The sequence below is a fragment of the Penaeus monodon genome, chromosome 18 (genome assembly GCF_015228065.2).
Source record: "Penaeus monodon isolate SGIC_2016 chromosome 18, NSTDA_Pmon_1, whole genome shotgun sequence".
NCBI lineage: Eukaryota > Metazoa > Arthropoda > Malacostraca > Decapoda > Penaeidae > Penaeus > Penaeus monodon.
In genome coordinates, this window is record NC_051403.1 from 7,287,301 (window position 1) to 7,299,800 (window position 12,500).

The 12,500-nt window shown below is 43.6% G+C and overlaps 1 protein-coding gene across 1 annotated transcript in view; it reads left to right on the forward strand.

Moving 5' to 3' along the window:
- The window catches only part of LOC119584210, a 59,799-nt gene that overhangs the window by 1,202 nt on the left and 46,097 nt on the right, over positions 1-12,500 (forward strand). The window lies entirely within an intron of this gene.

The following is a 12,500-nucleotide window of genomic DNA, read 5'->3' on the forward strand; positions in this document are numbered from 1 at the left end:
GATTCCAAACATTATTCAGTTATCGTTTCATTCCGTCATATATATATTTATATGCCTGAGCCCCAACTGGGTATCCTTTGGGTTGATTTTTTATCGATGTTTTCGTTTCTGTTTGCCGACCTGTTTATGAGCATCTATTGCGGTCTCTTTTCTTTATTCATATATATATATATATATATATATATATATATATATATATATATATATATGTATATATATATGTATATATATATATATGTATATATATGTATATATATATGTATATATATAGTTGATATATATGTATATATTATGTATATATATGATATATATATGTATATATATGTATAATATATATGTATATATATATGTATATATGTATATATTTATGTATATATATGTATATATATGATATATATGTATATATAATTGTATATATGTATATATATATGTATATATATATGTATATATATATGTATATATACATAATAGTATATATGTATATATGCATATATGTATATATATGTATATATATAGTTATTATATGTATATATATGATAATGTAATATATATATATATATGTATATAATTTATATATATATGTAAAATATATAGTATATATTATTATTTTATTATATTATATATATATTATATATTTTATATTATATTATATATATATTATATAATATTTAATATATATATGTAATATATATATATAATATATATATATATTATTTTTAATATATATATATATATATATAAATATATAAAATATATATATAAGGTTATTTAAAAATTAACTAAATTTCCCGTGAACATTCAAATTCCGGGGTTGGGAGCAGGTCAGTGACCTGATTTCCACGGGTAGTGGGCGGAGAGGTCAAGGTAGATTGCAGTAAGTGTTGTGTGTGTGTGTTTGTTTGCGTGTGCGTGCGATACATGGGCGCTTTTAACCCTGAAAGAAACAGCGTGTGTGTGTGTGTTTACGTGTACGTGCGATACATAGGCGTTTTTAACCCTGACCCCCCCCCCAGCTTATTGCTTCTTGTTAAGAATAAAACAACGTATGAAACCCAAAGATATAAATGTAAATAATCGAAAAGAGTGTAAAGACAAACAAAGCAAAATGGAGCCAGGCGAAGGCACTTAATCTTCGGCCTCGTTATCCTGGCAAATGTAATTGGTAAATTTACTCGTCTTTCCCAAAGGTAAACTGCGGCTTGGACCTTACTTAGGCATATTAGGAAACGAAAAAAAAGAATAAGGGGGATTTGTAGATTGCCGGATTGCATGCTGAGCGATTCCTGTTCACAGAGTTCATTCAGATACACACGCATGTCATGAATATGTACACAATACATGAACGTATACAGACATTCAGACACATAAGTACAGACAAATTCACGTGCAGACACTCGCGTATCAAGAAATACGTACACGGACATGAATACGCACAGGCGCGTACAGACATACACTTACGCCCTCGAACATACAGACATACATAAAGACACGTAGCTCGCGTAGACAAAGACACTCCATCCGCATCTTTATGATTTAATCGCATCCGAATTACGCCCAGAGCCTTTCCTCATCCGCACGCAATCCACATCCACTTCCTCTTTTCGCCCCTGGAAAATAGGGGAGGACAGGAAACCCTCAAAGATAGCTTAGCCACATCGCGTGTAATAGAAAGTAAATGGAAAGCAAAATAGAGAGACACAGAACTTGTACATTTTTTAAAAAAGTTTATTTACAGTCGGTTGAGTTACCTTTTATTATTCACAACACTAACACTAAGTTATTCGTACAGACCCTCACTCGTGCACGAAGTATAGAGGAGTGGGAAGTAGTTACGGGCTTAGGGGTAGGTACATAGCCAAGGGGGGGGGGGGTGTAAACAGCCTGAGGGGGGGTAGTAAAACGGCCTGGAGCGACGTATTGTACACAGACGTGATAGCAGATCGCACAGATCCGAGGGCGTGTGTATCTCTTATCTAGGGTGTACACGCGCGCGCACACGACGCTGTTTGGCTTGGCTTTATGGCAGCTGCGTCTTTCGGGAGGCTCCTGTTCTCTTCCAAATCTGTTTTTTTTTTATTCTCTTTCCCTTTTTTTCAGGAATTCGATATTCCCATTCTCGTCTTCTTTTTCTTTACACTTCGAGACAAAAACACAATCACACTCACACTTACGCACGCTTACACACTCCCTCTCCCTCTCACTCGTACACTCACTCTCACTCTCGCACTCAAACTCCCACTCCCACACGCGCACGCGCACACGCACACGCACACACTTCTATATGTATATGTATAATTACAAGTATATACATATACATACATACATACATACATACATACATACATACATACATACATACATACATACATACATACATACATACATACATACATACCGATGGAGACCGCCCTCCCCACCAACCCGCTCCCCCAACCCAGAACCCCGCACAACCCCCCCTCCGCGTCAGCAAGAGTGACGGCCTCCTTAACCCCGCTAGTTTCTACTGCTGCTCCCCCCTCCCCCCTTAATTCTATCCCCTCCCCCATTCCTCATTTCTGTCAGCTGCCACTTGTCCCTCCCCCCTCCACCCCCACCCCCACAACCCCCATCACTTCCCTACCTGCCGACGCCAGAGCAAACAAACAGCCTTGTTGGTTGGCATACATGGGTATACTGATATAACTAGGTGGGTATATTGCACCTGGGCCTGGGTAGGAGATAAGAGGTACTTTTGGAGAGGGAGAAGGGGGAGAAGGGGAGAAGGTGGGAGAGGGGGAAGTGGGAGAGGAAGAAGGGGGGAGAGATAGATAGAAATGGAGGATGAATGAATGAATAGATGAAATGAATATATAATCAAAATGTAATGCTATAAAGAAGGAAGAATTGCTTTATTTTCCCATCATATCCTATAAAACTCTACCGATCTACTGAGAGAAAGAAAAAGTGATCCCAGGTGACCTTAACAAGGGTTATGTAGGTACCTTAGTGGGCAGTCAAAGGAGGAAATTAGGAGGGTAAAGGTCGGTAGCAAGACCTTTACATTGTACGTGTGTGTGTGTGTGTGTGTGTGTGTGTGTGTGTGTGTGTGTGTGTGTGTGTGTGTGTGTGTGTGTGTGTGTGTGTGTGTGTGTGTTGTGTGTTGAATGAGAATGAGAGAGAGAAAGGTAAAGAGAAAGAGGAGAATAAAGAAGCAATATGGAATAAGAGAAGAGAAAGAGGGAGAGAGTGAGAGAAAGAGAGAGAGAAGAATAAAGCAGCAATATGGAATAAAAGAAGAGAAAGAGAAAGAGGGAGAGAGTGAGAGAAAGAGAGAGAGAAGAATAAAGTAGCAATATGGAATAAGAGAAAGAGAAAGAGGGAGAGAGAGAGAGAAGAATAAAGTAGCAATATGTAATAAGAGGTCGGTTGAGAAAGTAGGTTAAAGGACAAAGTGGGGGGGGGGGGGGCGTTGATAGCTCAATTGGTGTTTTCCCCTTACATGGTGGTATTGATTATGGTAATGATATTGATAACAATTGCAGTCACACGCATTCCACATACTACATGGCGTCACCACAGCTTCACATCAATAGGGACTATCAAGCTCCACATCACCATGGTTTATTGCCACAGCTCCACACTATCACAGTACCACAGCATCACAGCTCCACTGCATCCCATCACATTAGCTCGTTGTTTTAAAGTATCTCCACGCCAGCATGTCTCGTTACCACAACTCCACAAGTATGTATCACAAGATCCACATCACAAAATCCACACCACACAAAATCCACATCACACAAAATCCACATCACACAAAATCCACATCACACAAAATCCACATCACAAGATCCACATCACACAAAATCCACACCACACAAAATCCACACCACACAAGATCCACACCAAAGAAAATAGAACTCATTAACCACAGTTCCACATCCCCACATTATCCCTGTTCCACATCACTACAGCTTATCATCACATAATTTCCATCAAACAACCACTTAGGGCGAATATAAAGTGCCACACACCAGGATCTAGACAGTGCTAAGCCACCACCACTCTGGCCAAGTTTCCCTCATGGCTGATACAGCATGACCGACGCTTTGGCCATGCAGCGGAAGGGTGGCTGTTGTCTGAAGGTCATGCAGGCTGTGTTTGCGTTGCATTGCATTATTTTTTTTAAAGAAGGGGGGGGGTTAGTGGCGGGAGGAATGAGATTGAAATGAAGAGTGATAAAAAGTAAGAAGTGAAGTGAAGATGAAGAATCAGAAATATATGATAATGTGTGATTAAGAACTCTCGTTCGGTCTACCGCAGAGCCATGAGCCCTGTCGTCATGCTCATCTCGTGAAAGATATCTCATATAAATGCTTGCTATTCACCTCCTCTGTCTCTCTCTCTGTCTCTCTCTGTCTCTCTCCCTCTTCTCTCTCTCCCTCCTCTCTCTCTCCTCTCCTCTCTCCTCTTCTCTTCCCTCTCCTCTCTCTCTCTCTCTTCCCTCTTTCTCTCTCTCTTCTCCTCCTCTCCTCTCCCCTCTCTCCTCTCTCTCTCTCTCTCTCTCTCTCTCTCTCTCTCTTTCTCTTTCTCTCCTACCTCCCTCCCTCCCTCATTCTCCACCCACACCATTTCCTTCCTACATCCTTCCTAGTCCGTCACTGATTTGACCTCTGCGACCTCTGTGACCCAGGCTGGCGGACGGGAGACTGGCGAGGCCGACAACCCCGCCAATTAAATCGGAGACTCTCGGATATCATCAATAAACAAGTTACAACTACTATCAGCTGTCATAATATCAATACAAAGCAAGACGATACTTGTTTATGGACGCCAGTGCATAGGGAAAGTAACGGGGGTCGAGGAGAGAGCGAAGAGGAGAGAATAAAAACGAGAGAAGTGGAGAGAAAGGGGAAGAGGAAAAGGGATGAAGGTAATATGGAAGGGAACGAGGGGAAATAGGAAATATGGACTGCAAAGCAAGAAGAGGGAGAGTTTAGTAAATATAGAAGACATTAAATGAGAGAGAGGAGAGAGTAGGAGGGTGCGAATATACATAGATAGATAGATGTGAGAGAGAGAGAGAGAGAGAGAGAGAGAGAGAGAGAGAGAGAGAGAGAGAGAGAGAGAGAGAGAGAGAGAGAGAGAGAGAGAGAGAGAGCAAAAGCGACAGAGAGAAAGAAATGAAGAAGAAAGGAGAGAGAGAAATGAGAATATGTCTTGTTAGCTTCCACAATTTAAAAGCCTTTATCATGAAGCATAGGAAATGTTGCAAGAGAAGTCATGCTGCTGCCTGACTCACTCCTTTCTACATCAGACGCATTCTGTCGGTCATTAGTCTCCCTCCCCTCTCTGTCTCTGTCTCTGTCTCCCCCCCCCCTCTCTCTCTCTCTCTCTCTCTCTCCTCTCTCTCCTCCTCTCTCTCTCCTCCCTCTCTTCTCTCTCTCTCTCTCTCTCTCTCTCTCTCTCGCTCTCTCCTCTCTCTCTCTCTCTCTCTCTCTCTCTCTCTCTCTCTGTCTCTCTCTCTCTCTCTCTCTCTCTCTCTCTCCTTGTCTCTCATTTTCTACTTCCACCGTGAACCCTCCTTTTCCTTAGAGTGCACCCTTCCTATCGCCATATCTTTTCTTTCTATCTTTCTCTTCTCTCATTGGTTCCTCTCCCTATGCCTGGTACCATCTGCAGGTGAAGAAAAGATCGGCTTCCTTCCTCCTTCCTTCTCTTCCCTCTCTTCACTGTCCTTCCTCCCTTCCTTCTCTCCCCTCTCTTCACTGTCCTTCCTCCCTTCCTCCTTCAATTTATCCCGCTTCCTTCTTTTCTTCCCCCACTTCATTCTCCTTCCTTGTCTCACCTTTGTCGAGTCAGCTCATTAGCCGCTACCACCTCGGTGTTTCTTGAAGGAGGAGGAGAAGGGAAGGGAAGGAGAAGGAGAAGGAGAAGGAGAAGTAGGAGGTGGTGGTGGTGGTGATTGTGATAGAGGGGGGGGGGGTAGGAGGCAGAGAAGCAGGGGGAGGAGGAGGTGGAAGAAGAAGGTTATGGCGTTGTGTGTGTGTGTGTAGGGAGGGGGTTGGGGGCAGTACGGGGAGGAGGAAGGGTGGCAGTGTGGGGGAAGGCGAAAGGGACAGGGAGGGGTGTGGTGTTGAGTGGGGGAGGGTTGCAGTAGTGTGTGGGGGAGGAGGGTGGAGGCAATGCAGCGAGGGAATTTTAGGATTAGTTTTCTCTTAATTACAAGATCAACAGTGATATATATTTTTTTAGGTTCAGGGGCTAATGATAAAGTGCTGTGTTGGATGTTGAGATTTTTGTATCGTGAAGTAATTGTATTGAATAGCGATGGTATTTAATGAATTACTTTTGTTCATTTGAGACTAATTATTCGAATGAAGAACGTGATAATGATAATAATAATAATAATGATTTTAAAGATAACTGAGAAGATTCGTGGTTATATAACTGATTATTGACAATGAAAAGACTTGACAATCACGCTAGACAATACGGAAGATTAGGACCCGCACATAACCCGTCCAGAAGTAGATAAAAAAAAAGAAAAAAAGAAACAGAAAAGCAATTCCAACCATCAATTATTAGCTCATTTACACCAAAGCACCGAAGAAGAAGAAGAAGAAAAAGAAGAAGAAGAAGAAGAAGAAGAGAAGAAAAGAAAATCCCTTTCGTTGTATTTTCGTCGCGAGATTTCCCGACGGATTTATTAAAGGGAATTCGTGACACGCTGCCCTTAGGAGATTGTTATTGTCGTTCGTCGCGCGTGTTCTAGTGAGCGGGTCTGTCCTCTGACGCCCACTCACGGGCCCTCTCAGGTCGTAACCCGGAGGCTGTTAGTGGGCGTTCGGCTTGATGTCTTGTTTATTTTGATGTGGATGCATGTGTTTTGTAAATTCTGGGACTTGTTCTTTATATTGCTATTATTTTATTTTTTGGGGGTCTTGATCGGGTCTCTTTCTCATTCTTGTTCTTTCCCTCTCTCTCACATTGTCTCTCTCTCTCTCTCACATTGTCTCTCTCTCTCACTCTGTGTCTCTCTGTCTGTCTGTCTCTCTCTCTCTCCTCTCTCTCTCTCTCTTCCTCCACCTCCCTCCCTATCCTCCTCCCCTCCCTCCCTTCCCACCTCTTCCCTCCCTCCCTCCCTCCCTTCCCACTTCTTCCCTCCCTCTCTCTCCTTATCACTCATTCTCTCTCTCACTCTCTCTCTCTCTCTCTCTCTCTCTCCTCTCTCTCTCTCTCTCTCCTCTCACCTCTCTCTCTCTCTCTCTCTCTCTCTCTCTCTCTCTCTCTCTCTCTCGAGTGCCCCTCCCCCAGCATCTGGTCCGCAGGCGTACACACTCACCCAGCCGCCCACTTTCACGCCCGCTGTTGATCTCTTGCCCATAAGACGCTGGAAAAGCCAGGCGGAGATCAATAGTAGCGCCCGCGTGTCTGTCTACCTGGCTTCTGGAGGTGGGTGGGCGGGTGGGGGTGAGGGGAGGCGAGGGGAAGGGGGTTAGGCCTAGCGAATGGGGGTTTGGTGATGACGGATAAGTAGGAGGGGAGGGAGGAAGGGAGAGAAGGAGGGAGAGGGAATGAGAGAGGCAGAGGGAGAGAGAGGGGAGAGGGTATTGATGGAAGCAGTGAGAGAGAGAGAGAGAGAGAGAGAGAGAGAGAGAGAGAAAGGGAATTCTCGAACAGCCATAGAAACAGGACACTGACAAGAACGGGGAAAAAAAGACACATTTTTCAAAAAGGGAATGGAGAGGGGAGAGAGTGCAAGACAGGCGTGCAAAAAAAGGAATACGGCAGGAAGAGGTAGATTCGGTCCAAAGATTTTTTTATGAGCTATAAAGGGTGCAAGAATTGTCCGTATGGCCAGAAGCAGGGACAAAGAAGTTTGGAAAAAAAAGGATACGCAAAAAAGAGTCTGAAAACTGAAAATGGAAACAGAAACACACTGGGACTGAAGTATTAATAAATGATTGAATCTAATTTCATAAACACAGAGATCTATCGAGAAAACAAACGATACACCGATGTCCAAACCAAACCCGGAAAAAATGAACAGAATTGCCAAATAGAAAAAACAAACAAACAAACATAAAGGCATATTTGAATATTGAATCGCAATATATTTTCATCGGGTATTGGGGCCAGGCATTTCACTTATGGCCAGGGAGGGACAAGATCAAGGAATTATACGATTGGCCTGAGAAAAGTTTTTTTTTTTTTTTTTTGGGGGGGGGTTGTGAGGGAGTGGAGGAGGGGGAAGGGGGAGAGGGTGATGGCAGGAGAGACCCGAGTGTCAGTTTTCCGATGTTTGCTAACAATATTTCGGTTCTTAGCATTAAATTCGAGGGGATTTGCTTGTATAAAATATATTTTGTTTACATTTCATGCAAACAGTTTGCATTCTCTTATTTCTTTCTCCCTTTCTCTCTCTCTTTCTCCCTTTCTCTCTCTCTCTCTCTCCCTTTCTCTCTCTCTCTCTCTCTCTCTCTCTCTCTCTCTCTCTCTCTCTCTCTCTCTCTCCTCTCTCTTCTCTCCTCTCTCTCTCTCTCTCCCTCTCCTCCTTCTCTCTCTCTCTTCCCTCCTCTCTCTTCCCTCCCTCCCTCCCCCCTCCTCCTCCCTCCTCTCCTCCCTCCCCTCCTCCCTATCTTTCTCTCTCCCTCTCACTATCTCTGCCCCTGACCTTGTGCTGCCTCCTCGGTTCATGCAAATTACAATTCATGGGCTGAGTGACAGGTGACAGCCTCGTCAAATGGGAACTTACGCAACGCCACTTGGTGATGCTTGTGGCGGAGGCGTCACAACAACAGAGACGTGGAAAACGAGAGGAAAGGAAAGATAGAAAGTGACCTACAGTGATGCTTAATCTTCTGATGTTGCAAAAGTTTGTCTTATTATCCTCCTTCTCCCCTCCCCCTTCATCCCGTCACTCACTACCGATTTCATCTCATCATCTCTCACACCCTACCTTGCTCCTCTTCCTAACCATTTACACCTTCATCACCGTCGCGTTCGCCACCGTCCGTCTCTCTCGCCCTATCGCCGCCATCTGCAGCGACGCCCGACGATCTCCTCAGAGGCCGGCCATCCGGGTTCCCTCGTGTGCCGAAGGACCTTGACCCCCGTGGCGCTGGCGGAGGCTCAAGCGAGTCCGCGGATGTCCACCCACATGCACATGCGCGATGTCCATGCAATCTTAAGCACGCTGGCATCTGCACACGGAAGTGTAATTACGCATGCATTTATATTTAAATTCGTCTCATGCTTGGGCGCGTTGGGGAAAACATGGGCGTATATACGTGTGCACAACACATGCTGAGAGGGCAACACATGCTGAGAGAGAGAGAGAGAGAGAGAGAGAGAGAGAGAGAGAGAGAGAGAGAGAGAGAGAGAGAGAGAGAGAGAGAGAGAGAGAGAGAGATGCTGTTTAAATGTGCATTATTTATCTAAGATTTTTATTTTTTTTATATTCGCTACATAGTCTGACCTTGCATGGACTTCTGGGAATACTGCACGACCCACTTTCTGTATGGTCGAAGGGACAGTGAGAGGTTGTAAAGGATTTGAAAAAGATATCAAATGAAAGAGCCATTTTCCTTTATTGCATGTTTGTAGGTGATGAATGCCGGTGATGTATGAATGGAATTTCCTGCTCGGATACATCCTTGTTTTCAATGAAGGCATATAGCTTTTATTTTCTTCTTTCTCTTCTGTTTTCCTAATTTTTTTATTGTTATCCTTTACATCACCAAATAAAAAAATAGATAAATAAAAAAGCAGGGAATAGAACCGGTTACACTAACAATGGCGATGTTGAAATCCTGTGATGAAGCGTTTTTCTTTGATTCTTCTTGAAGTCAAGGGAAAGTGGGCTTAGACGCCTTGTGGGGTGAAGCTCAAGCGACCAAACACGAATTAACCAAAGATAAAAGACCGAGTCGTTGCGCAGCCAGGCGTGTTGGGGGCGGGTTTATGGGACGTTTTGAAGACTAGCCGGCACCACCGAGCGCCGAGACGTCCGCCCAGCAAGCACAGAGACAAGCAGACAAGCAAGCAGACGAAGAAGGAAGCCGGGGATGCTGTTTGAGTCTTGCCTTCTGATAGGGTACGAGGAGGAGGAGGAGGAGAAGGAGAAGAAGAAGAAGAAGAAGAAGAAGAAGGAGAAGGAGAAGGAGAAGGAGAACAAAAACATGAATAATAAGAAGGAGCAGGAGCAAGAGAAGAAGAAAGGAGAGGAAGAGAGAAGAAAGAGAGAACAAAGGAAAGGGGAAGGAGGGAGGAAGGAGGTAGAGGACGATAAGTGAGAAGGTAGGGAGAGATGGATAGATGAAATAAGAATAAGATTAAGAACAAAAACATGAATGATAAGAAGGAGCAGGAGCAAGAGAAGAAGAAAGGAGAGGAAGCGTGAGAAACGGAGTGTAGTATACCATACAGGGTGAACAGGGACAAGAGCGGACGGAAGGACGGTTTCACACTGCGATAATGTGGAAGTGTTGTCTCGCGTCCGTCCCAGATGGATGTCGCTCCCTGGCGGATGATTGAGATGCTGCCGGCGTCGGCGCGGGTGCAGTGGAGCCGCTGTTGCTGCAGAGCGGCGGCTGTTATCGTGCGTTACTTATTCACGAAAGTCACTCTTGTCAGAATGAATAAGGTAAAGAAGTAGGTTGATAAGATATATGCAGAATAAAAATAAAGAAAGGGAATTGATTAGATAAGGCGAGGAAATGACGTGAAGATACATGTTACAAATAATTGGACAAGATTTATGAAGTCAGTCCCTCCAAAAAAGAAAAATAAAAAAAAGAATGCAATGCCTCGTTGCTGTGCCGTTGCTAAGCTCACGAACACCAGCCGGCAGAATATATCACCGCCCCGTCCCAAGCCTCGTCTCGCGCTCTCGAGGCTGAAGAAACGAAGCCGAAGACGGGGGACGAAGACGAGGACGGGGCCGAAGCCAAAGCCGGGAGACGAAGACGAAGCCGAGCCAGAGGACGAAGACGAAACCGAAGCCGAAGCCAGAGGACGAAGACGAAGCCGAAGCCGGAAGCCGAAGCCGGGAAACGAGGACGGAGCCGAGGACGGGGCCGCGGATAGGGGATAGGGATGCAGACTCGCAATCGGCGGCCATCGAGTGTCGTCCTGAAGTCTGCGGCTCAGACGATGCGGCGGGAAAGTCTTCCGAGGGGGGGGGGCGCTGTTTGCTTTGCTGTTGCTTGGTTTGCTTTGTGGCTTAGCTCTTGTTTGGTTTGCTTGGCTTGTTTATTTGTTTACTTGTCTGTTTGGTTTTTTCATTTTTTTATTATTTTTTTTATCATTATCATTGTTATCATTATCGTTATCGTTATCGTGATCATCATCATCATCATCATCATCATCATCATCATCATCATCATCATCATCATCATCATCATCATCATCAATCTCTTCAGTTTATTATATTCATAAATAAATGATCCCCCCCAATTGTACAATTGCATTCCAGATATAGTAATTATCCGTTTATCATATCATTTCCTGCCATTTTAATATCTGCCGTTGAGTGACACAGGCGATATTGATGTCATTCTTTATCTGTTTATTTCATTATTATTTATTTATTATTTATCATTATCATTATCATTATCATTATCGTTATCGTTATCGTTATCGTTATCGTTATCGTTATCGTTATCGTTATCGTTATCATTATCATTATCATTTATTACATTATCATTATCATTACGTTATCACTATCTCTACTATCATCTTTTCACTATCAACTTTTCACTATCACTATCACTATCACTATCACTGTCATTGTCATTGTCATTGTCATTGTCATTATTATTATTATCATCATTATCATTTTTTGCGTTTTTTATCTCCGCTGACTGATGCAGATGACTCGGGTGTTTGAGCGAACTCGGCGCCTCGGCAACAGAAGGGCTATTAATAACGTTGCATTTTTTATTACTGATTTGAGTGATTGATACGAGTGGTGGAAATAGTTTTGCGGATGTTTTTTGTGTTAAATTAATTGATGGTGGTGATCATAAGGATCAGCATTACCATCACCATCACCATCATCATGAATCATATTACATTTTTTGACAATTATCTCACCACCAGCACCATTTACAATTACCATTACCATCGCATCATGAATATTATTACCATTTTTTTGCTAATTATCCTCACCACCAGCACCATTTACAATTACCATTACCATCACCATGAATCACCATTACTTACCACCGCGCGTAATTCACCACAAGCGGGAACACCGGTAACGCTTTCAACTTTAAGTAAATCACCGAAATTGGTTTACATAGCTGTGGATGAAGGCCAAGTTGTGAGTAATGTCGGCCTGTTACGATTGAATTCCCGCAAACCACGGAGTTCTGAAGGTTAGATTTGTAAGCCTGGCGCCTGCAGAGGATGCCCCGGCGATTGGGTGGGCGGCCGGGAACTGAACGCTTTCGCTTTCTCTGGTACACTTTCGTTCTCGTTTTCATGTTTCTTTTGTCTCACGTGTAGAGAGGGTG